Consider the following 25254-nt stretch of genomic DNA (forward strand, 5'->3'; position numbering starts at 1 on the left):
ATTCTGAGCTGCTAGGAGTTAGATCTTCAACTTATGAATTCAGTCCACAATTCAGCCCATGACAGTTTCGTAAATTCTCAGTTGTCACTAGGGAATGCATAGGCACATAAATACACATATTTTGGAAACAGGCAGGATAAAAATTTGAAGATACTCTAGAAGTTAGGAAAGTGTAAACCAGTGCTACAAAGTTTCCCAAAAAAGTGCTGAAATCATTTAATTTCAGAAATGATATACGAGAATTTATGATGACTCACCATTGTATTTTTCTTTTCCTCATTTTGAATTTTATATGCTTATCCATGACCTAAAATAGGAATTTAGAAAATCTTTTCTAGATATTTTCTTTATGACCATTTATGTGTATAATAATATATCAAAGAATGCAAGCATACCTCATTTCATCGCACTTTGCTTTATTGCACTTCGCAGGCATTCTGTTTTTTACAAATTAAAGGTTTGCGGCAACCTTTCATCGAGCAAGTCTATCAGCACCATTTTTCCAACAACAGTTGTTCACTTCATGTCTCTATTACATTTTGGTAATTCTTGCACTATTTCAAAGTTTTCATTATTATTATATTTGTTATGGTGGTCTGTGTTCAGTGATGTTTGATCTTACTATTGTAATTGTTGTGGGGTGCCACAAACCATGCCCATATAAGATGGTGAACTTAATTGACAAACGTTGTATGTGTTCTGACTGCTCGACCAACCAACCATCCCCCCATCTCTCTCCTTCTCCTCAGGCCTCCCTGTTTCCTGAGACACAACAATATTGAAATTAGGCCAATTAATAACCCTACAATAGCCTCCAAGTGTTCAAGTGAAAAGAAGAGTCAAACGTCTCTCACTTTAAGTCAAATCTCAATGATTAAGCTTAGTGAGGAAGGCCTGCTGAAAGCCAAGAAAGGTGGAAAGCTAGGCCTCTTGTGCCAAATAATTAGCCAAGTTATGAATGCAAAGGAAATTAAAAGTGTTACTCCAGTGAACACACAAATGATAAGAAAATGAAACAGCCTTATTGCTGATATGGAGAAAGTTTTAGTGGCCTGGAAAGAAGATCAAACCAGCCACAACATTCCCTTAAGCCAAAGTCTAATAAATCAAGGCCCTAAATCTCTTTAATTCTATGAAGCCTGAGAGAGGTGTGGAAGCTGCAGAAGAAAAGTCTGAAGCTAGCAGAGATTAGTTCATAAGGTTTAAGGAAATAAGCCATCTCTGTAACATAAAAGTGCGAGATGAAGCAGCAAGTGGTGATATAGAAGCTGCAGTAAGTTATCCAGAAGATCTAGTTCAGATAATTAATGAAGGTGACTACATTAAACAACAGATTTTAAATGTAGATGAGACAGCCTTATATTGGAAGAAGATGCTACCTAAGATTTTTATAGCTACGCAGAAATCAATGCCTGGCTTCAAAGTTTCAAAGGAAAGGCTGACTCTTCTGTTAGGGGCTAATTCAGCTAGTAACTTTACGTTGAAGCCAATGCTCATTTACCATTCCAAAAATCCCAGGGCTTTTAAGAATTATGCTAAATCTACTCTTCCTGTGCTCTAAAAATGAGACAACAAGGCCTGGATGACAATACACTGTTTACAACATGGCTTACTGAATATTTTAAGCCCACCGTTGAGACCTACTGCTTAAAAGAAAGATTTCTTTCAAAATATTACTGCTCATTGAGAATAAACCTGGTAACCCAAGAGCTCTGATGAAGGTGTACAACAAGATTCATGTTGTTTTCAGGCCTGCTAGCACAACTTCCATTCTGCAGCCCATAGATCAAAGAGTAATTTTCTTTTAAGTCTCGTTATTTGAGAAATACATTTCATAAGGCTATCGCTGTCAGATAGTGATGGCTCTGATGGATCTGGGCAAAGTAAACTGAAAATCTTCTGGGAAGGATTCACCTTTCTATGTCCCATTAAGAACATTTGTGATCCATGGGAAGATGTCAAAATATTAACATTAACAGGAATTTGCAAGAAGTTGATTCCAACCCCTACGGATGACTTCAGGAGGCTGAAGACTTCAGTGGAGGAAGTAACTGCAGATGTAGTGGAAATAGCAAGAGAACTAGAATTAGAAGTGGAGCCTGAAGATGTGACTGAATTGCTGCAATCTCGTGATAAAACTTTAGCAGATGAGGAATTGCTTTTTATGAATGAGAAAAAGAGTGGTTTCTTGAGATGGACTCTACTCTCAGTGAAGATGGGAAAATTGGAGAAATAACAAGGATTTAGAATATGACATAAACTTAGTTGATAACGCAGCAGCAGGGTTTGAGAGGATTGACTCCAATTTTGAAAAAATTTTGGGGGTGGGTCCGCCCTCGTGGCGCAGCTGTTAAGTACACACATTCCACTTCAGCACCCAGGTTTGCTGGTTTGGATCCTGGTTGTGGACTTATGCACCACTTGTCAAGTCATGCTGTGGCAAGTGTCCCACATAAAATAGAGGAAGACGGACACAGATGTTAGCTCAGGGCCAGTCTTCCTCAGCAAAAAGAGTAGGATTGGCAGCAGATGTTAGCTCAAAGCTAATCTTCCTCAAAAGAAAAAAAAAAGAGGAAGAAGTTCTACTGTGGATAAAATGCTGTCAAACAGCATCAATGCTACAGAGAAATCATTCACGAAAGGAATAGTCAATGGATGCAGCAAACTTTATTGTTGTCTTACTTTAAGAAATTTCCACAGCCACCCAAACTTCAGCAAACACCGCACTGATCAGTCAGCAGCCATCAACATCAAGGCAAGACCCACCACCAGCAAAAAGATTACGACTCATTGAAGGCTCCAATGATTGTTAGCATTTTTTAGCAATAAAGCATTTTTTGATTAAAGCATGTACGTTATTTTTTAGACATAGTGTTATTGCACACTTAATAAACTACAGTATAATGTGAACGTAACTTTTATATTCACTGGAAAACCAGATAATTCATGTGAGTCATTTTATTGTGGTGTCTGGAACTGAACACACAAAATCTCTGAGGTATGCCTGTACCTATCTTACTGTGGTGAAAGCTGCAAAGAGTGGATGAGTAAACGTCTATTTCAGCCTTAAATAAACCAACTTTTTTCATATGAGAAGGATTGTTAATGAAATGTCATTTACACTCTTCCTTCATGTAATCTTTATATGGCTAAATAAATTCATTTATTAATTTTTATTCTAACTTATAAAAGAAGGAATCCAATCCTTCACAAAATCATTTACAATGTTTACTACACTATAAAGCAGTATAAAGGTCTAGGACTCTCTTTGTTGCTATGACAGTGAAGTTCCCTGTGTTCTTTGCTTCTCACCGCCACAATCTGACATAAAGTACGGAGACTGATAAGAGGGGAGAAGCAGCTTATTTCTCTCCCTCTACTCCTTCCACATTGCACATTGTGAAACGTGGCCACCAAAGTTTACACTTGATATTGTAGGTTATGCTTAGTTATTTTTCATCAGGTTCAGGAAATAAAGAATTTAATATCTTTGATTTGTCCCACGTTCAATATTGAAGGAAGTGGAAAGTGTGCCTCTTTTTTAAGAAAGGCATAAGTAGTGCTAACTGTGATAATGCAAGAGAATATATGTGCAGTGGAAAAGGCCTTTGTCCCTAGATAAAGAGCTCCCCTAGACAGGAAATAAAGAAAAAAAACTATATTTTATGCATTATAAATTCATATAGATATATTTTCCTTCCCATCAAACACGTTTTAAGTTGATTGATGAAATTTTAAATGATTTTTATCTTTATTTAAATGCTTATCGAGGAGACCAATAAACTAAACTGAGTTTTTACATGCCGTTGCTAGGCAACATAAGCTGGTGCATCTAAGTTTATGGGTGTAATGATGGTCTTAGTCATAACTGATTCATCAGCATGCCTCAGTGGAACAGATTGAAGAGTAAAGGGAAGGGAGTGAAAGATTCCTCTACTTATCTGAAATTCAATTAAATCTGCCTAAAAGAGATAAAAGAGACAAAGCATGAGGTGAGCATTGAGTGTTCCACTCAGCCCTGAGTGATATGTGACTCATTTAGACTTTCAAAAGAAGGCCCATGGGAGAAATATTCAGACATTGATTAGAGTTTCTTACTTTACATCACAATCAAAGATCAAATCCCCTAGAAACAAATTCATACTGAGCCATGTACAATTTTCTATGATTCCCTAGGTCTTTATTCAAGTTACTGAACTAAAGAATTACATGAAATGGATTCATTGTGGCTGAAACCAGTGAAGGGATGAAGCTTTGCTATGTGAGTCATGGTGCGCAGAATATGAGTATTTAGAGGTGGAGCAGAACATGAGGAAAAAGAGGCCTGGTGACTTAAGAAATCATGGAGATGTCTCTGTCCTCTCACACCGCTATGGGATTTAGATTACAGACAATATTTGAACAGGTGTCCGAGGGACAGAGGGAGAGGGTCAACACCTAGCTTTTGTTAAAAATTTCCACACATTTTAATATTTTACTTTAGCCTACCTTTATGGTCTACGTTTTTATGTTTACAAACACAATGAGTTATTCTCTTTTGAGCATAAATTTATAACATGAACTCTGCTAAATATTTTCAACGCCTCAATGCTGAATATCTCATATCAGTTTTTCTTAAATAAATCAGCAAAGGAAAGCTTAGATTGTTTACCTAAGATTATATTAAATGGTAGAACTTCATTTTAACTCAGTTCTGTCTCATGCCTGTTGTAAACATTCAAACAATCTGGAAAATAGTATAGAAAAAAATAAAAGCCTGTACAGCATCACCAGAAGCACATTTTGACAATACCTTTCTTTTCTTCTCTACAGAGACTGGGATTCAATAGTCTGTGAAATATATTAGCCGGTTGAATACAGCTTTGTTAAAACATGATTTACGTACTGTGCAAGAACAAAAAATCTCCTAAATTTTTCAGATCACTGTGCTATAAAGATAACCATTGTCAACAAAAGGAGGATGTGGAATGGGACTGGTGCGTTTTCACTAGGGGTCTCTGCAGTGGTGACTCACATTTCAAGAGTGCCACCTTGCATCTCCTAATGATGGAATTTCCATCAATTCATGCTCAGATTGAAATAATATTAAAAAGAGCCAGAGGGCTCAATGATGAAGATCTGATATATAAAGGAGGAGAGGAAGGAAGAGCAAAGAATGGGATAGGGGATGAAATTTAGGATCATGATAGACAAATGTTTGAACATTTTGAAAATTATGCTTTTTGAGACTAGGTGAGTATATCTCGTCCCCTTCCAATTGACAGCACCCAGAGTGAACCTATAAATTGTGTGTCAGATCAAAACACTATTCTATGGATAATACTTCACCAGCTTCCTCCTTCACTTAGAATATTAGCCAAAATTAGCTTGCGGGAATGGAAAAACTAAAATTAGCTTGTTAACTATTTGACCTCATTTTCCACTATGCTCCTCTTCCAGACACTACTGGCTTTCTCACTCTTTCTGGAGTGTTCCAGGCATATTCTGGCTTTCGGATCTTCCCACCATCTACCAAGATGATGTTCCCCCATATGTCTACACGGCTCTCTTCCTCACCTCCTCCAACTTTACTCAAATCTCACCTTCTCAATGATGCCTATTCTGACTAACCTATTAAAATTGCAACTAACATTCCTACTCCTCAACATCACTAATCAACTTCAACCTGGCCTATCTTTTTTCCCCCATAATACTTATAACCTATTCAATTACCATATGGTTTATTTATTATTTTTAGGTTTTTTATCTGTTTAATCTTCCTAGAATGGAAATTCCATGAGGACAGGGATCTCTATTCATGGATATATCTCAAGCACCTAGAACAATATCCAGCACATATTAGATATTCTGTAAATGTTTGTTTAATAAAAGAATTGAGAGATGAATGTATGTATATATGCAATTCTAAAAGGCAGCAAGTGTGTATACGTGTGTGTGTTTATTTATATCTCTATATGTATTATTGGAGAATTAGAAGGACTAATCCTCTGCCTGATTTCCATGAAGAAAATTTTCCCCAAAAGACTCCCAGGAGAAGAGAGACTGATCTGAGTGAGTTTGGGTCAGGAATTGGGCCTGGCTGAGCTCCCTCTCACTTGCGATCCAATGCCCATGTGGAGCACATTCTATTTTGTTCCCCTATGCCTTTCCCTGGAAATAACCTGCAATCGTCCGGTGACACCAGTGACTAGGTGAGTAATCTGCCTTATCCTGAGGGGCATAACTGGGAAGCCCATTGTTCACGTGCGCTTATGACATATTATCCAAAATCAGCTTTTCAGTAATAAAGCTGACTTTTCTCTGATCTGTTTTTCCTGGTTCTGAACCCTAGCAGGAAAGAGGAGAATATAATTTTGGGGGTTTTGCAAAATCTTAACATGACAAGAGGGCTTTCCAAAAAAATCTCTTCACAAGTTCTTTCTCCAAACTCTCTCCACACTTTTATATTTTAAAAGTTGGAGAAGTGGAATAGGTTTTAATCTTACTCATTTCTTTTGAAAATCTGTATGGGTCATTTGCAATCTCCCTTTGGCCCTTCACATCTTTTGAAGTCTGGTGTGCAGTATGAGCTTTAATTTTCAGAGCTGTTAAAAATATACACACTCACACAGATACATTTATTTAAATTAGAAACATGTATTCATATATTCAAAACCGCAAGCATACACCTGTTATATACACTCAAAATGCATACACATGGGAATGCATATATGCATATGCCATATATCTAGACGCACACTTCCATATTCACTAATATTTTCACACATATCTTTACAAATGTAAACACATATAAATATATGCATATAAAGTATACATATAAATACCCATGAAAATACACATAATCCAAAGAAAACTGGAGTAGCTATATTATTACCAAAGTAGACTTCAGAAGAAGGTATATTACCATGGATAAAGATGTGCATTTCATAGTAATAAATGGGTCAATTCATCAAGAGAAGAAAACAATCATAATTGTGTGTGCATCTAAAAAGATAAATATAAAATACATGAAACAAAAACTTAACTAAAAGGAAAGTTAGAAAAACACAATTATATTTAGACATTTCAGGCCTTTCTCTCAGAAACTGATATAACAATTAGAGTAATTTATAGAACAAGAAGACTGAACAACACTATCAACCCGATTTAATCAATACTCATAGAACACTTAACCCAACGATAACTGAGTTCTTTTTTTTTTTGCAAGTTCACACAAAAAATTCAATACAGATCATATCCGGGACACAAAAGAAGATTAAATAAGTTTCAAACAATTAAAAACAAAGTACTTCTCTGACCACGACAGAATGATCTAGAAATCTACAGCCATACAGTATCTGGAAAATCTCCAAATATTGAGAATGTAAAAATACACTCCAAATTAACACATAGAAAAATCAAGAAATGATAAGGAAGATTACAAAGTATTTTGAATTGAATGAAAATGAAAACACAATATATTGTGTCCCACGATGGAGCTAAAGTAGCGCGTAGGAGGAAATGGATAGCAATAAACTGCTACTCTTAGAAAAGAAGAAAAGTCACAAATTAATCTAGGCATCCCCATTAAAAAAGTATAAAAATTAGAGAAAGCTAAACCTAACATAAGAAAGAAAGAGGACTGAAGGAAATGCAAAAACAAATCAATGAAATAGAAAAAGAGAAGATGAGTGTAAACAATACCTGGTCCTTTGGAAAGATCAATAAAATGGGTAAATATCTATCCAGATTGATCAGCAAACTAGGAATAGAGAAGAACCTTCTCAAGTTCATAAGCAGCATCTACAAAACATTACACTTATCATATTTTATGAGGGAAGATAATGTTTTCCTCCTAAGACTGGAAACATTGCAAGAATAGGCAATCTTCCCCTTCTATTCAGCACTTATGGTAGGTTCTAGCCAGTAAAATAAGGCAAGAAAAGAAACAAAAGGAATACTAATTAGAAAAATAAAACAACTTTTATTCACAGATGGTGTAAACACTTATGCATAAAATCCGAAGGAATCTACAAAATAGGTAATAGAAGTACTGAGTGATTAGTTTGGCAAAGTTTCAGGATATAAAGTCACTATATACAAGTTGATTGCATTTCTATTTCTTAACAACAGACAACTGAAAATTGAAATGAAATATATAATACAATTTTCACTGATATGAAAAATACAAAATACCTAGGGATATAATGAACAACACGTGCAAAACTTGCACACTAAAATTGCTTGAGTACAAATTAAAGGAGGCCTAAATAAATGCGGGAAAAACAATGCTCAAAGATGAAGACAAAATGTTATTAAAATATCAATTTTCCTCAAATTAAACTATAGCTTCAATGTAATCTGAATAAAAATCCTGGCAGTCTTATTTGGAAATTAATAAGCAGATTTCAAAACTTATAAGAATATGAAAATGACTCAGAATAGTAAAAAAATGTATATCTTGAACAGAAGATAACATAGTTGAAGGATTTATAACATGTGATTTCGGGATCTAATATAAAGCTATAGTAATCAGGATCATGTGACATCAGCATAAATACAGAAAATATGTCAATGAAACAAAATAGAATCAAGAAATAGTTCCAGACATAGACCCTCAGATTTTCAACAAAAGTAACTAGGTAATCAAAAAGGAAAGAAAAGTCTTTTCAGCAAATGGTCCTGGAACAATTGAATGTTCATATTAAAAAAAATGAACCCCATTATTTACGCTATATCACGTGCAAAACTTTTCTCAAAGTGAATCAAAAACCTAAATATGAGCTAAAACTATACAATGTCTAGGGAAAAAAAATAGAAGGGGAAATCATTGAGACCTTGAGTTAGGCAAAGATTTTATGGAGAAGTCACATAATTTATAAACCATGGAAAGAAAAAGTGATAAATTTGACTTTATTAAAATGAAATACTTTTGATATCCCAAACAAACTGTGAGGAAAATTAAAAGTTAAGCCACAAACTCAGAGGAAACACTTCCAGAACATATAAGGATGAGAGATTTGTATCCAAAATACATAAAGAACTCTTACAACTCAATAATAGACAAGTAACTCAATTAAAAATGGGCAAAGTATTGAACAAACAAGTCACCAAAGAAGACATGTAAATGATAAATAAGTGCATACAACAAAGCTCAACATAATTACTCGTTGGAGGAATGTAAACCAAATTATGAGAGATCAATACATACCTATAAGAAATAGATAAAATTTTAAAAAGACTGACAATAACAAGTGTCTTAGAGGATGTGAAGCATCTGAAACCCTCCTACATTGTTGGTGGGAACTGAAAGTCATACACTCATTTTGGAAAACAATTTGGCCATTTTTTATAAAGCTAAATGTATACTTTGCATATGACACAGCAATCCTACTCCTGAGAATTCACCCAAGAGAAATAAAATATGTGCCAACAAAAAGATTTGTTATAAAATGTGCACAGCAGCTTCATTCATAATAGTCAAACACTGGGGAAAAAAAGTCCATCATCTGCTTATTGGTAGACAATTTGTGACATAACACAAAATGGGAACACTACTCAGAAAGAAAAAGGAATGAACTACTCATAAGCATGACTTGACTGAATCTCAAAAGCATTCCTATAACTGAAATAGACCAGACACAAACACTACATACTATATGATTCCATGTGTATGAAATTTTAGGAAAGGCAAAACTATATTGACATAAAGCAAATTAATGCTCGTCAAGAGCCAAGGTCAAGGAGAATAGTGACTATGAAAAGAAACAAGGAAACTTTTGGGGGGCAATGGAAGTGTTCTAAATCATAGTTGTGGTGGTGTTTGCATGGTGGCATACATTCATCAAACCTTAACAAATTGTACAATAAAAATTAGTGAATATTATCATGTAAATTATGTCCAATAAACATTTAAAAGTATTGAAAAATTAATTAATGGAAAAATGTGACTTACAATGCTTTATATCTTTTAGAGTTTGTTCCATTTGAATGCTATATATAGAGGAGGTTTGGGAGTGGCTCCATATCAGTTCTTAGTCCTTCACATGTAACCTGGACCTCTCCATGTGTGTACAGGTATTGTTCAAGACTAAGACAGTTATGGAGATGGACATTTCATCCAGGGGCCTAAGGTAACATTTAAACGGAGACTAAAAGAGGATATTAAACTAGCTTTATCATTGCCTCACTCAAATAGTGTTTGTTCAATGTAGAAATTGCATGAGCTTAAGGAAGGAGCCTATCTTAAACAGTATTCCTGAGGTTTAGTAGTGGAGAAACAGATGAATTATACCAGAAGGCAAATACTGAGAGGGAATGGGGAAGAGGTGTCAGAAGATATGGGTCTAAATCCCAACATGCTTATTTTCAGTTGGTATGATGATCTCAGGCCAATCATTTGATTTTTATGAATTTTAATGTTGTTATTAGTGCATTTCAAATATTTGTTTCATGAATAAATTTTACAATGTAAATGTAATAGTAGACATAAAAGCACTTTGAAAATTGTAGATCACTAGATAAATGTTGCTGTTTATTAGTCAGGATTCCCTTTGAAATCAGTAAGGACTGTTCTGGGAAAGAAAAGCCCCTCCAAAACATCCTATAAGATTGTCCACCTACAGTGTTTTTATAAGTCACTAAACTCAAAGAGAAGTGAAATCAGCTTGTAATATATACTAGTACCACCTCCATACCGTCCAGTCCAGCATGCTAACAGAGATTCCCACGAAAGTTCATCAAAAAGTAAAGTAGAGGGGCTGGCCGCGTGGCTGAGTGGTTAAGGTCGCGCGCTCCGCTGCAGGCGGCCCAGTGTTTCGTTGGTTCAAATCCTGGGCGCGGACATGGCACTGCTCATCAAACCACGCTGAGGCAGCGTCCCACATGCCACAACTAGAAGGACCCACAACGAAGAATACACAACTATGTACCGGGGGGGCTTTGGGGAGAAAAAGGAAAAAAATAAAATCTTTAAAAAAAAAAAAAGTAAAGTAGAAAAAAACAATGATTTTATTAAAATTCCCATCTTGTCACTTTTTGGTGAGAACATAAATTGGTATAATCTCTTTGGAAAGCAATTTAACCAGATCTACCAAAATATACAATGCGTATGTTCTTTGACTCAGCCATTCCACTTCTAAGAGTTTGTCTGTTAGATATACTTGCATGTGCATGCAAAGAAAAATGTATATGAATTTGTGCTTAAAAGGTTGAGAAACAACCATAATATCTACCCACGGAGCAAATTAGACATATTTTATCCGTACAGAATAGCTTGTAGCTCTTAGAAATGAGTTATACGAAAATCTTTACAATATCTTGTTAAAAAACAAGAAGGTACAGGGGCTGGCCCCGTGGCCGAGTGGTTAAGTTCGCGCACTCCGCTGCAGGCGACCCAGTGTTTCGTTGGTTCGAATCCTAGGCACTGACATGGCACTGCTCATCAGACCACGCTGAGGCAGCGTCCCACATACCACAACTAGAAGGACCCACAACGAAGAATATACAACTACGTACCAGAGGGGCTTTGGGGAGAAAAAGGAAAAAAATAAAATCTTTAAAAAAAAATAAATAAATAAGAAGGTACAGAATAATGTGCATTGTATGTTAACATTTATATAAAAAAATGTACACCTATATGTGAACATACTTATATATGCCAGAATATATATATACATTTGTATGTATAGGTACATATGGTATAGATGGTATACACACATACATATTATATATATGTATACAATATATACCTGACTATAAATATCTTCTCCTAACGTTTACAGAGCCTGAGGATAGAGAACAAGTTGAGGTTCACATACTCTATGCTTAAAGATTTGCATTATAATTCAAGCTAACAAATTTTCTATTCTATCCTCCTACCTGGACAAATACAACTTCATAACCACAAAAATGAAAAATACGTGAAAAGAGCATGAGAGTGATGGAGGGCAGCGTGTGATTTCTAATGTTCTCTTTGTATAGAGCAGGAAATCAAGATACACTTCTTGTATAGAACAATAAATAGACATTAAATGTGCTGTTTATAATTGTAGAGGTGACCAATGAATGTAAATATATGTATTGTATTGGATAAGGAGAAGAAGGGCTGGTGTTTTTCACTCATCCTCAGTTATCAATAACAAATTTAACAGATAATATCTATAAAGAGTAATCTAAGCATATTGTTTATAGATACTTTAGTAACCACTAGAAAAACTCAGAACAATAAAATGATTTCATTCTTCATTTTGTTTTTGTTTGTTTGTTGTATGTTAAATGTATTTTATTACATTTACAAATATTTTGAAACAAAATTTTACAATAAAAAAGAAAACAAATTACTTTAAATTCCCTCTAAGTTAACAGTAGTCGTTCTGTTAGTGCATTTTGTAATGTAAAAGGTATGTAATGTAAGTGCATTTTGTAATGTAAAAGGTACAGCTATGAACCCATAAATATGAGCCCAAAAATGCATGTATAAATTATTGAAGAAAAAATAATATAGTTATAAAGAAGTTTGGATATGTATTAAATCAATGCTTACTGAGAATCTGAAATATAGAAAGTAGCCTGAACTTCTTTGTTTTTGGACATTCCATGACCATCTTCTCTGGGAGGCAGAGTGACGGGGAGTCTTTGATTTGATGTTACCCTAGAAATTGAAGTGAACCAAATAACCCATATTTTTGGAAGTGTGACCAAGTAATTTATAGCATTCTGACAAGCCACCGGGACGTAGGAATACAGTATAAATATTTTATTATCTCTATCAGGCTAAGGGAAAAAACAGTAATTGCAATGCAAAATGTGAAGTGCTTTAATAGATGTGTATGCAGGATTGAAAGGGAACATTTAAGAGAAGAAAAGTTCTTGAAGTTCACTATGTCTACTGTGCCCTTTCTGTGCCTAGGATACTTTTTTGTGCAATCTCATTTAATAGTCTTCTAAACAGAATGGGAAAACTTTCTCCAAAAGCAATAATAAGTAAATAAATAGAGTTCATGTAACTTTCCAGAAGTCAAAAACCTAGCAAATTATAGACCTCAGATTGCAATTAGGTCTGTCTGACTCCATAAGTGGTTCTTTCTAAAAGTCTACAAGGCATAGACTAACCACGCTGAAGCTATCCAGACCTCTAGCATGATAGAGCAAAACTTAGAGAATGTTCACTATTTCCTGTATATAAGCTCCTCAACTTTACAGAAATGAACAGAGAGTTGGCTCTGCACAACAGTCAAGAGGTATGCACAGTTTTTGGTTGTCATAATTGTGCGTATTTATATATATTCATATCCAGAGAGAAATTCTGACTCTAGCTAGGAAAATGGATCAGTGATCTAAGTAACGAATGACTTAAAGATGTAAAAATTTTTAAACATAATACGGCTTCATACACAAAAAGATCTGCAAAAAAAAATATAGTTCTATTTTAGCACACCTACATGCTGTGATTCATAAGTAGATTTTAAAGTAATAAAAAAATGCACCAGAATATGGGTATGTGTGCATGTGTGTGTGTAGATGGATAGATACAGATACATCTGACACAAATGCCAGGCATCAACTTTATAAGCACTCTCCACGTAGCATTTGATTTGATCACTGTAACATTCCTACAAGGTAAGCACAATTTTGTTCTCAATTTTATAGAGAATAACACTAAGCAACAGAGAGTTTAGATAACTTTCTCAAGAAGGCACAAGTAATAAATGAATTTGAACCCATACGGACTGAATATGTGTATAATTATTATTAATAATTTGTATATAGGTTTTCTACAAAAATGGAAAACAAGAAAATTATAAGAACTTGCATGGAGTGCTATAATAAGATGAATACTTCTTTCCATGTGTTCCATCTATATGCCATATAAGACTTTTTTGTTTCTTTGAGGACAAAAACATTTTGCTTATTTCATGATACGCTTTGCTTATGGAGGAGTCAATTTTCCATTTTCTTCCATAAGCTAACGTCTGTCAACTTTGATCTAAATCAGAGCTGACAGTTTCCTCATACCATTTCTATTTAAATTGCATTTAAGAGTCTATTTTGACTGTCAGTTGTTTCAGCTTCACTCCTATTAGTCGTAGAAACTTGCTCAGGGCTTTTTGTGGGTGCTGTATACAAGTAGCCTTCCAGTTCTCTTCTACTGATCTGGATCAGTCACCACATTTGCCATGATCACCTCAGAGCTGCGTGATGGCAGGTATGACAGCTGGATACACAGGACATGTAAGTTTCATTGGATGAGTGTGAATGAAAGAGAAAGAAATAGAAAACAAAATACAGAGCAGCCTAAAAATGCTAACTTCTTTACTTAAGGCAGGAAAACTACTACATAAGTGAGGTGGGGGAAGCACTTCTGTAAAGTAATGGAAGGCTTGGGAGAACACGTAGAGTTTTTATATCTGCAAGAGAGGGCATAGCTTGTGTGTATGAAGATATTTGGGATGGATTTTATGATTTGTGTATTATACACCAATAAAAATGTTTTTAAATGTACTTTTACAGAAAAGAAAGAAGTTGGTTACCAGTTTATTCCATCCTACAACTGACATTGCATTCCCTGTCTCAACCTGCACAGCCCGAGGATGGGTGGAAATAGTTAGACAATGGTCTGGCTAAAGTGAATGAAGATGTTTCTAAATGATTGTGTTTGAGTCCAGTTGACGTTAAGAACCAGTTGAGATTGGATGTTTAGTGCCTTCTTTTGTTTTGCCAACATCATCTTGATATTATAGAAAATAAAAATAGGAGTAGAGAAAGTCTCAAAGGCGACTTGAGGATACTTAATGAGACTAAAAAGAGTGTTGAAGAAGTATAAGGATTGATTGAGCCTAACAATGATGTTGATTCTTAGTGGATTGAAATACAAGTAGACAAACCAACAAATGATAACAACAAAACAAAACAAAAACCCATCATTCACAACAATTCATAGAGTTTATACTAATCAAAATGTGTGAATTGTGTGCCCAATGACTGGAATGGGAAACCTATCAAAATTACAAGATGAAGACAATGAAGACAGGAAAGCAGAAGCTTGAAATGAGTTACAGATACCAAGAGAAACCACAGTTATAGTTTACTGGTATGAATGCCAAAGGCAACTATTCAATAACTCTCTTAATAAATAAATCCAATAATCTTAAAAGTTGAAGAGACCTCAGTAATCACTGAATAAAACTTCTCACCTATGTGGCATTCCCAGCTACAGCATTTCTAGCAGCCTATATTAGAATATTGTCAGTGATAATATCTCTGTCTTACAAGGCAATTCATTTCAATTTTGAGAAATTTTAATTAGAATTGTCTTTCTTTAGTGAACGTTTGTAATGCCACTGATTATTCACTTAAAAGAGATTAAAGTGATAAATTTATTTTGTAGTTTACCACAATAAAATAAAATCAATCTTTCTCCCCAGCATGGCCTCTGAGTACTCGTCACACTCACTTCGGAGGTCTGGGTGCTTTTATGGCACTAGAAGGTATAATAATTGTCCAAAGGCCAGAAGGAAGAAAGCAAAAGCAAAAATCAGAAACTTTCTTATAGTGTATCTTCTTTTCTGTATCCTTACACTCGTATATCTTCAAACTGCAGGTCCTGAGCCTTGCCTCTCACTCGCCATTCATGCACACACATGCACACACAAACATGCACACACTTGCACATAAAGTAGCCTTCGATCTCCAGATGGGCTTCTAGCAGTTTCTCATGTTATTTTCTCAAATCTGTGTGGCATTTTTCTACTTCTATACTTTTTCTAAGTATTTTTTAAGGGTGGAAACAGAAATCGTTGCTGTACTGCTATTTTCTCATGACTCCAAGAAACTTCTTCAAGTATGAATTATTAATAGAATGATTAATCTAAAACAGACTAAATCAGATAAAATGTGTATTCTTGATGTCATTGAAAAATAACAAAGCAATATGTTTGTGTTTTAAAAAAGTAAGAGATGTGGAGTATAAAGAAGGAGTCCCAGAAAGAGTGAAGAGTAAGAGGAGAGTGGTGTCCTTAGCAGTAACAGAAGAGAAATCATAACTGAAAAACATATGAGCCCAAAAATGCTGAGCAGGAAGAATTAAAAGGATTTCGTAATTTGATAATTTTTATACTAAATTTCAAAACATCAAGAATAAATTCTTAAATTTATTCTGAATTCTGAAAGTTTTCAAAGAAGAAGGAAACAAACCAAATTAAGAGAACGAAAATCGTTGTCTTTATGGTAGGTCTCTCACCAGCCACGGTAGATGCTCGTTATGCAACTTCTTCAAATTTATAAAGAAGAAAATGTTTCAAATTCAAATTTTTTACACAGTCTATCATTCAGATGTTAGAGAAAAATTTTCAGATGTAAGAATTTAAAGTAACTACCACTCACAAACTCTCTCGAAAAGAATTAGTAGAAAATAAATTCAAACAAAAAGAATACCAAAAAAAGTGGGACACAAGAACAAATAAAGAGCAAAGGGACAAAAAATATTAAATGTAAATAAGTGTTTTTTAATGATACTGAATTGACCTTGGGTGAAAATATTAATCTCTCTGAGCATTGATTTCCATACTTATAAAATGAGGATAATTAATCCTGTCTTACAGATATTATTATGAAGAATAAATGAGACAGATACTCTGAGAAGAATGTTTGGTTTGCTGCCTGATAAGTATTAAGTGCTTAGTAAAGGGTAACTATGCACATATACACACACCTGTGCGACTTGGGTATGTATGTAGACAGATGATTGAATGGATGGATAGATAGACAGATAGATACAAATAAATAGGTTGATACAATAATAGATACAAAGAAATTGAGGATCATAAAGCTTAATTGATATGTGCACATTCATACAGTTAGTAATAAGCTCAAATCCTACACACTCTGCCATACCTTCTTCACATGCTTGATTCTTTTCTATTTAGTGATTTTTACACTCATTTTGAGCATTTAGAAGGGATGCTTTTCAAACTAGTATGTAAGGCCAAGCCAAGAATAGTTAATATGTGTTTGGATAGACTCAGAATTCAGCAAAAATGTATATCGAAAGTCTGAAATATGAATTGAATTAACAGCTGAAGGTTCTATTTTCCCTCATTCTTCTGGCAAGCGCATGATATTCCTGTAGTTTGGTGTTCTCATAACCTTCCAGTAAACTCTTCAGAATCCTTTTTATCTTGTCCATTTCCATAATGCAATGATAGAGATTTTCTTCCTGTTTATACTCTCCAAACTTTTGTATCTGTCACCCACTCAAACCTGACTGATTTACTCGGCTAAAGGAGTTGTATTTTATTCTTTTTTATAACTCTAATGTCAAGCTATCTAAAATTCAGGATAATTTTTAAAATTCTGTCAATGTTTGCTTCATATATTTTGGATCTCTGACGTTTGGTGCATATATGTTTATAATTTTTAGAAAGATTGAATTTTAAAAAGTACCCTTTCAGGCTGGCCAGGCACCTTGTTACATTAATTCCTAAACTTACTGTCCCCACAAACCCTAAGGCTTGCGATCACAACTTAATAAGATTGCCTTTTCCTAAAACTGCTTCTTTCATAGGCTTTAAGTTTGAATTCTTGACCAGAGAAGATTTTCTCTGAGGTAGAAGCAGAAAGGGGTTGCCAACATTGGTCTGCTGTGCTTATAATTCTCAATCTTGCACTGCAAGGCCATGATGTTTTCTTAAATTAAAAAGTCAGCCTTCAGTCACGCCACTATATGACAGGGTCACTGATACCCAGAGAACATGGCAAATAGCTGGGCACCTGAGAAAGCTAACCACTCTAAATACAATAATTCACAGAATATTCCCAGAAGCAGAATCTTTAAAAGCAATTCTGAGAATTTAATTAAAATATAATGAAAAGACTCAAAAAGATTAGGGAGGATATCGATAAAATGAAACAGAAACAAGATGCTTAGTAAAAATCAAGTGGAAATATTATATATAGAAATGTATTTGAAATATAGGACATTTTGCAGAGTTAATTAGTAGAACGGATGCTGATTAAGAATGAATTAGTCCAAACCACATTAGAATAGGAAAAAAGATGGAAGATGAAAAAGAAAGGCTGAGAGAGATGAAAAATAGAAGTACAAATGCTAACTTCTAGATAATAAGAATCTGAAAGAGAGAGAAAGAGAGAACATAGAGGATAAAATAAGGAAAGCAAACATCAAATTAAAATTGATATTAGAAATGGAAATATGAGAAGACAAGCACATCTAGGTACAATAGAGTGAAATAAAAATCTACAAAATGAAAAAATATAGGTAATGGGATAAGTTAATAAAAAAACAGAAGAAATGAGAAGAATAACAAAATCAAATGATGTTTACCAGAAAAGACTAAATAACTAGATGTATAAAAGTTCTCAAAAGAGAAGATACAAATAAAGAAAATATCAATAAAGTACAAATAATTACATAAAATATTAATATTTCATGAAATATAATAATTTATCAATTGTTATGGATTCAATTGTGTCCCCCCAAATCCATATGTTGAAGTCCTAAACCTCCATTACCTCAGAATGTGACCTTATTTGGAGAAAGGGTCTTTACCAAGTTAAAATGAGGTCACTAGGGTGGGCCCCAATCCAATATGACTGACGTCCTTATAAAAAGGGGAAATTTGGAGACAGACTTACACGCAGGGAGACTGCCATGTCAACATGATGACGACCACCTACAAGCCAAAGAGAGAGGCCTGGAACAGATCCTTTTCTTACAGCCTTCGCAAAGAACCAACCTTACCAACACCTTAATTTCAGACTTCTAGCCTCCAGAACTAAGACACAATAAATATCTGTTGTCTAAGCCTCCCAGTTTCTGATAGCTTGTTAGTGGCAGTCCTAGCAAACTAGAACATCAATTCATTTATAAACTTGAAGAAAATAAATGGATTTTTGGAAAATATGAAATGTCAAAATACAATGAGAAAAAATAAATAATTGAAATAAATATTATAGAAACATAGTAATTAAAATAGAAGAAATCTCTCAATGTTTCAAAGAACAGCTAATTCTTGTATTGTACATCTTGCTTCAGAAAATAGCAAAAAAAGAGAAACCCGCCCAGTTCTTCTTAACTGGATAGTAAGTTTGATTTCTTTCTCTAGTAACTGTAAGTTTGATTTCAAAATAATCTACGAACAAGACAAAAAGAAATAGACAAATTCGCTCATGAAATTAGAAGTAGAAATTCCAAATAAGATATTAGGTAACTAAATAAAACAATGTAGTTAATAATCTATATTCAAGTGGGTTTATCTTTGGAATGCTTTGGTATCAGAAAATCAATCAGTGTAGGTTACCTTGTTAACAGATTTAAAAAGTAAAACCACATGATTATTTGATAAATTCCTACAAAGCATTTTATGACATTCAATGCCTATCTGACACAAACCCTATTAGGAAACTAGGAATAGGAAAATACTCTCTTAAATTGCTAATGTTATATATTGAATTTATACAGCACTTTTATGATAATAATGAAATTTTATACACATTCCTTTTAAGAACAAGAACAAGCAAAAGATGTTCACTCATTGGTACAATATAGCACTAGCAGTTGTAACCAGTGATATAAAAAAAGCAAAGGAAATAAAAGTTGATTCTGCTGGTATTTCTTCTTATACAACCAAATTGTCCGAAAATATTACAAATGTATCTCTTCCATTACAATCCTTTTCCCTTTTATTGTGATCATAAAACTTAAGGAAACCAGAACGTTATCCAAAAATATGCCTTTTGACATAAAAATTATTTTGAGCTGAAGGCAATTAGGAAGCAGCAAATGCAGGAATAACTCACTCTGTCCTCCTCCTTTCCTGCCTAAAGACAGGATATAAATCCTCCTTTTACTGGAGACAGACTCATCAGCCCAGAGACAGCAAACCTTACTCCATTTGTTTACTCCCACACACTTGTCTTCCCACCATTTGCTGCCCTCAGAAGCCTAAAATTGCTTTTTTTCTGTCTTCTCATTTCTCTACAAATTTATAGTTCTTTGTTGAAGATGCCATATAAGCTGGAGTTCTAAAGCACCTCTTTGAATTCCTCTCTGTTTGGGTTTCCCCCAGGTGATATGCGCTGCACCAGTTAGTAAACTGTTTTTCTCTTGTTAATCCATCTTTTTGTTGTAGAACCCCAGCTGAAAACTAAGATGGGTGCAGATTAGGTTTTACCTCTCCTACAAAACCTAATAACTTTTCTTAGTTTTCATTCACTAGGTTTGCTCTATAACTCAGAGTCAGAAAGTGTATGACATCTTTTTGATATTTTTTTCTTTCTTTCTTCAAATCCTTTTTTTTATATTTAAACGTGTGTGTGTGTGTGTGTGTGTACATATACAGCCTTTGCAGATTGTTTCTACATCGGCTAATAATGTGCCAGACAAGATTATTTTAATCATTAATAGAATGATTACTGTTTTTTCCTGCTCTCCTAACATTTCCATGAGTGCCAAATCCCTTTTCTTCTCTAATTCATTCTGTTCTCCACAAATTACTGCTTTTAGCTTGACATTTTCTTGCTCAAACACATTAAACTTCTTCTTCTTATTGCCTACAGAATAAAGGAAACAATCTATCTCACATTTTATTTTTTCTGTAAAATGACCTTATGAGTTTCCCTTCTCCCCTATCTTTGATTATGTTGATTTATGTATCTGTCATAGCCATTTGTCTGATCATAGCTCTTTTGATGACCCTTCTACTTTCTTGATTACAAGCCCTCATTCACACTATTTCTACCTTTTGAAATAACCTTGCTTCCCCTCCCTCCTTTCACCAAGACCAACACCATTGTATCCTCTATTACTTTAAGATATAGATGCTTTCAATGAGAGTTTCTTGGTTGATTATTATGGGAGAGAAATAAATGCATAATAAATATCCAGTCAGAGTTTCTCTGGAAATTTTACAATAAATATTTGTTTATTTTGCAGTTGGTAAGTTGAAAACTAACTGGAAGATGTACCTTTGTGTGTGTATCCTGAGTATTGCAATCATTCCTACAAAAGGTGAGTGGCTTAACCCATAAACTTTCTATGGTTCCTCATGCTCAGCTGGCCCAAATATTTATATCTCAAGCTTAATCCTGAATCTTTTAGCTCTGGAGTAATAAAAAGGTTTGTAGAGACTTGTCCTCAGGTTCCTACCAGTTCGGTAGGTTTTATATATTCTTTGCCTCTCTCAAAAAATATTCTGTCTCAGAATACAGTCATCTTCTTGACTTTACAGGAGCTCTTGATCTTTGAGTAAGATAGCCATAAATTCTCAGATGACTACCAGATAGCAACAGAGATAGTTTTTTTTAAATTGAGAGTCCTTTGAGTTAAAAAGCTAATATTAAATACACTATTTTTGTTATTTATGTTTAATTTTCACAGAACTATGAAACAGGTATAATCATGAAATCCATTTACAGTCAGAGAAATAGAGGCCAGAGTGAATAATAAATGCTAGAGCCAGAATTGAGACTGTTGTTTGTCTAATTCCTGATATTTTAACCATCATGCAACACTGCTTCTGTAATTGCAGTATTTCTTTAGTTTCTTTGGGATCAAGAGTAAGTTATATTGCTGATAGTTGTTCTACAAAATATTTATTTCTATCATATTATGTTAACAGAATAAAAAGAATGACACAGTGATTCCTTGCAAGATTTTCTCCATTGGAGTAGATTTTTAAAAATGAAGATGTTTTAATTTTCTTCTGGGTATTATGGGTTGATTTTATGAAAAGAACCCAAAAGTAAACTTTAATTCTTGAACCATGGTCTAATAGTCCTCAGAACTTGATTTTCCATACTCATGTATTGCTTACTTTAGCATTTAGGTTAAAGCAGCACCTAACACTCATGATTCTTGTTTTCTTTGTCATTTGCAAGAATACTGATGCTCTTCTTGCTTATACACTCCTCTGTCACTACAGAGTCCTGGGAGTGCACCGTTATCGCTATTTAAATATCTGTAAGTTAAATATTTATAGAGAAGTGTTTCTGTAAGAAGTCTTTACATTAATTATTTTTTTAAAAATTTGAAACAATATATTTCATCACTTATCTGTAGTAGCCTGGATTCACTTCTCAGTATCACCAAAAAAAACCAAAAAAACAAAAAAAAAGCAGAATGAAGACAGAAGACTTTGGAGTTGGCTATATATTTGTACATTTATTTGGCTCTTTACTAGTTACATTAAGTTATTCAAATATTTGGAGGACGGAGACTTTATCTTATTCTGATTACTCAGCACCTAACTAAAACTCTGAAACAGTAAATTCTCAAAACAATGTACATAGAAATAAATTCTTCATTAGTCCAGCTTATTTGGCACTGAATATTGGTGAAATGGAACAAATGTTTCCCTAACTCTTATATCTCAATGATTTGTTGTCATTTACGGTGAGTTTCACTTCCCTAAATTGGATGTCCATAACTTTTCCATTTCTTCGAGGTAAAGGTAAGTCTTCATTTCTTACCTTAGGCCTTGAGGCCTAAATTATATTCATTTCTCTAGTTCCCTTCTTTGATTGCTAAATTTTATGCAATGTTCTTGGTAGGATGTCAATATAGATCACAAGAGGCACGTGGTTCCATTTCTCAAAACAGAAGCTAGGAAAATAGGATAAAATATAGACAGCTCAGCCAATAAATGGTCTTCCTTACAGACAATTGAATTCGTCCATCATCCCATGAGTGAAGCTAATTTTACAGGCCTCAAACTGTGAGGATAAAACAGTAAAATTGATTCACCAGAATGAGTAGAAACACTTTTTAAGTTATTTTTTTATCTGATCGTGTTTTCCTTTTTTTTCAGTATTATCTACAAGACTGTCAAAATGTCCCAAAACTGTGGCATGTTCAGGGCAGTGGATTGGAGTAAGAGAGAAGTGTTTCTATTTCTCTGAAGCCACTTGAAATTGGATGGCTAGTAAAAGATTCTGCACTTCACAAGGATCATAACTTGCTCAGATTGATACACAAGAGGACATGGTAAGAAAAAGAGAAAGTTTTCAATCATTTCAGAGCTTAAGTTTCTACAAAGAGAGAATAAAGATGGCCAGAGCTAGTACTCTATGATGAAGTGTCAGACAGTGTTCTAAGTACTGTAACTGTAAAAACTCATGTAATCTTCAACTAGTGTCTATGAAGTAGATATTTAAATATCCCTATTTAAATGAGGAAAGTGAGACGCAGAGATGTTATGTAACCCAGCCATTGTCACACAGTCATAAATTGTTGACCTGTGATTTGAACCTAGACAAGTTAGCTACTGATGCTATGTCCTTAATCACAATGCACATTATCTACAAAGCTAAATGTATTTGTTCAATGTTCTTAGATTATTAAATAGATTGCTTTTAATACCTTTGAATTTGCATTCTGCCAAGAATAGCCAGGTAAAATTGAAACAACAAAAAGATATAACTCTTGAAATTTAGAGATGAGAATGTGAAGGAAATATGTGCAGTTTGAAGAAAGTGAGACAACCAATGGAAGAAGTAAAACAGAGCAAAGAAAAGGGGACTTGGACTCCAGGGACACAGGGTAAAGGAAGAGGTTTGTTTGCAAAGAAAAGCTGACTAATAGGGTTTTGATCTAATAACAAGGAGCCAATTGAGGTGAGACTAAACCCATCACTCAATATCTTTTATTACAACAAATGAGATTCATTCAGAAGTTAGTTTGACTTCTGATTATATGTGAAAACACACAGCAACAATGACATTCTTATGCTGGGATCAACTCAAAATAGTTTATGACTAGGAGAGTCTTGGAAATGGACAAATTGTTCCACATACAATGCTCGGTGAGTTCCAAATTTAGTAGGACAAGTTTTATTCTCATGTTGTATAAACAAGTTTAAAACATTTTGAGATGTATTATTATAAAGAAGTCATCCAATTTTGTATGTATAATTCCCTTTCTCAGTGTCCACCCTGTGACATGTGCCCTTTCACATTGAAACATACCCTAAAGTGGCCCATCTTCCTTCTACCTTGTTAAGTAACACACAGTGAAATTTTACATTCTTATTTTTATTTTTCTTTCTTATGTTATTTTTGTCAAGCTCTTGCCAATAAACCTCCTTTTGTTAATTCAAAGTCAATTATTCTGCAAATTCTAAGCCAAAGCACACATATTATTTGCATCTTTTTCCAGTTACTTAAATTTATACAAGATCTCTTTCTTCTTTATAGAGTTACAGACCATACAGTTGTCTTTAATTTTCCAAATGTCCACCATAGCAATATTATTTATTTATACAACCATTTCTTGAGTGAATGTTGTTTCCTCACTTACATACTATTTTACCTGAAAAGAAAGGCTGTAGGATGACAGAAAAAAACATACTTATTGCAAAAAAAAGCAAAAATTTGGTCATCAACAAAGTAAATTAATAAAAACGATATTATAATTAGTCTCTGGTTTCAATCTCAGCATGTTGCAAAAGTATCAGATGAATATAGATCTATAGATCTTATTCTTTACTTTCAAAAAAGAACAGTGGCTAAAAATATGCCAGGAAACTGCTTTTTAAAAAAAATTCCAGAGTTCTTGGATTTAGCAAACTTCTCTCTCTCTCAAGTAGAAATAGACATAGATTTAGATAGATAAATGTAGATAGATATAGACTTATATCTGTATCCTTGACTTATCTATGTCTATTTATATCCATATCTGTCTTTCTACCTACGTTCTAAAAAATGTTACAGATTATACTAATAAATATAATAATAATTAAATACCTATATTCAATCTTATATTCCTTTAATGTACCAGATATTTTTATCATGGGTGAGTATGAAGATCAGTGCTTTGTGTAAAATGTTTCAAATTACTTTACTGTTAATTTTACTTTTGATTACAGCTATAAGTGGCTTCAGAACTGATTTTGGTTTTTCCTTTTCAGGTTTGAAATCAGTGGGAATGGATTTTTTGCTTTTCTGAATACTGATGGAGTCCATAGTTCCAGGGGATTTCTTGATATCAAGTGGATTTGCAGCAAACCTAAATTTTAATAGGGCAAAAAACTAGAAAAGGGCTATGATATTTTGAAGATAAAGGACTAAACAAAAGAACTAAAAATTGTTAAATGAATGAATTGTAGGTAGAACTTCATCAATTCAAGACACAGAGTTGCTCTTTATGAGCACAAGTCAGGAAATGCCTGTTTAATAGGACCAAACAAAGTAACAATAAATAACTAGATGACCAGTGACTGCAATGATGATGATGACAAACAAATTTAAAGGAATCTATAC

At 34.0% G+C, this 25254-nt stretch overlaps 1 pseudogene; it reads left to right on the plus strand.

The window, feature by feature from the left end:
* Positions 1–14156: 14156 nt before the first annotated feature.
* Positions 14157–25011, plus strand: LOC124242395 (C-type lectin domain family 2 member A-like; annotated as a pseudogene).
* Positions 25012–25254: the final 243 nt, after the last annotated feature.

The sequence above is a fragment of the Equus quagga genome, chromosome 1, assembly GCF_021613505.1.
Source record: "Equus quagga isolate Etosha38 chromosome 1, UCLA_HA_Equagga_1.0, whole genome shotgun sequence".
NCBI lineage: Eukaryota > Metazoa > Chordata > Mammalia > Perissodactyla > Equidae > Equus > Equus quagga.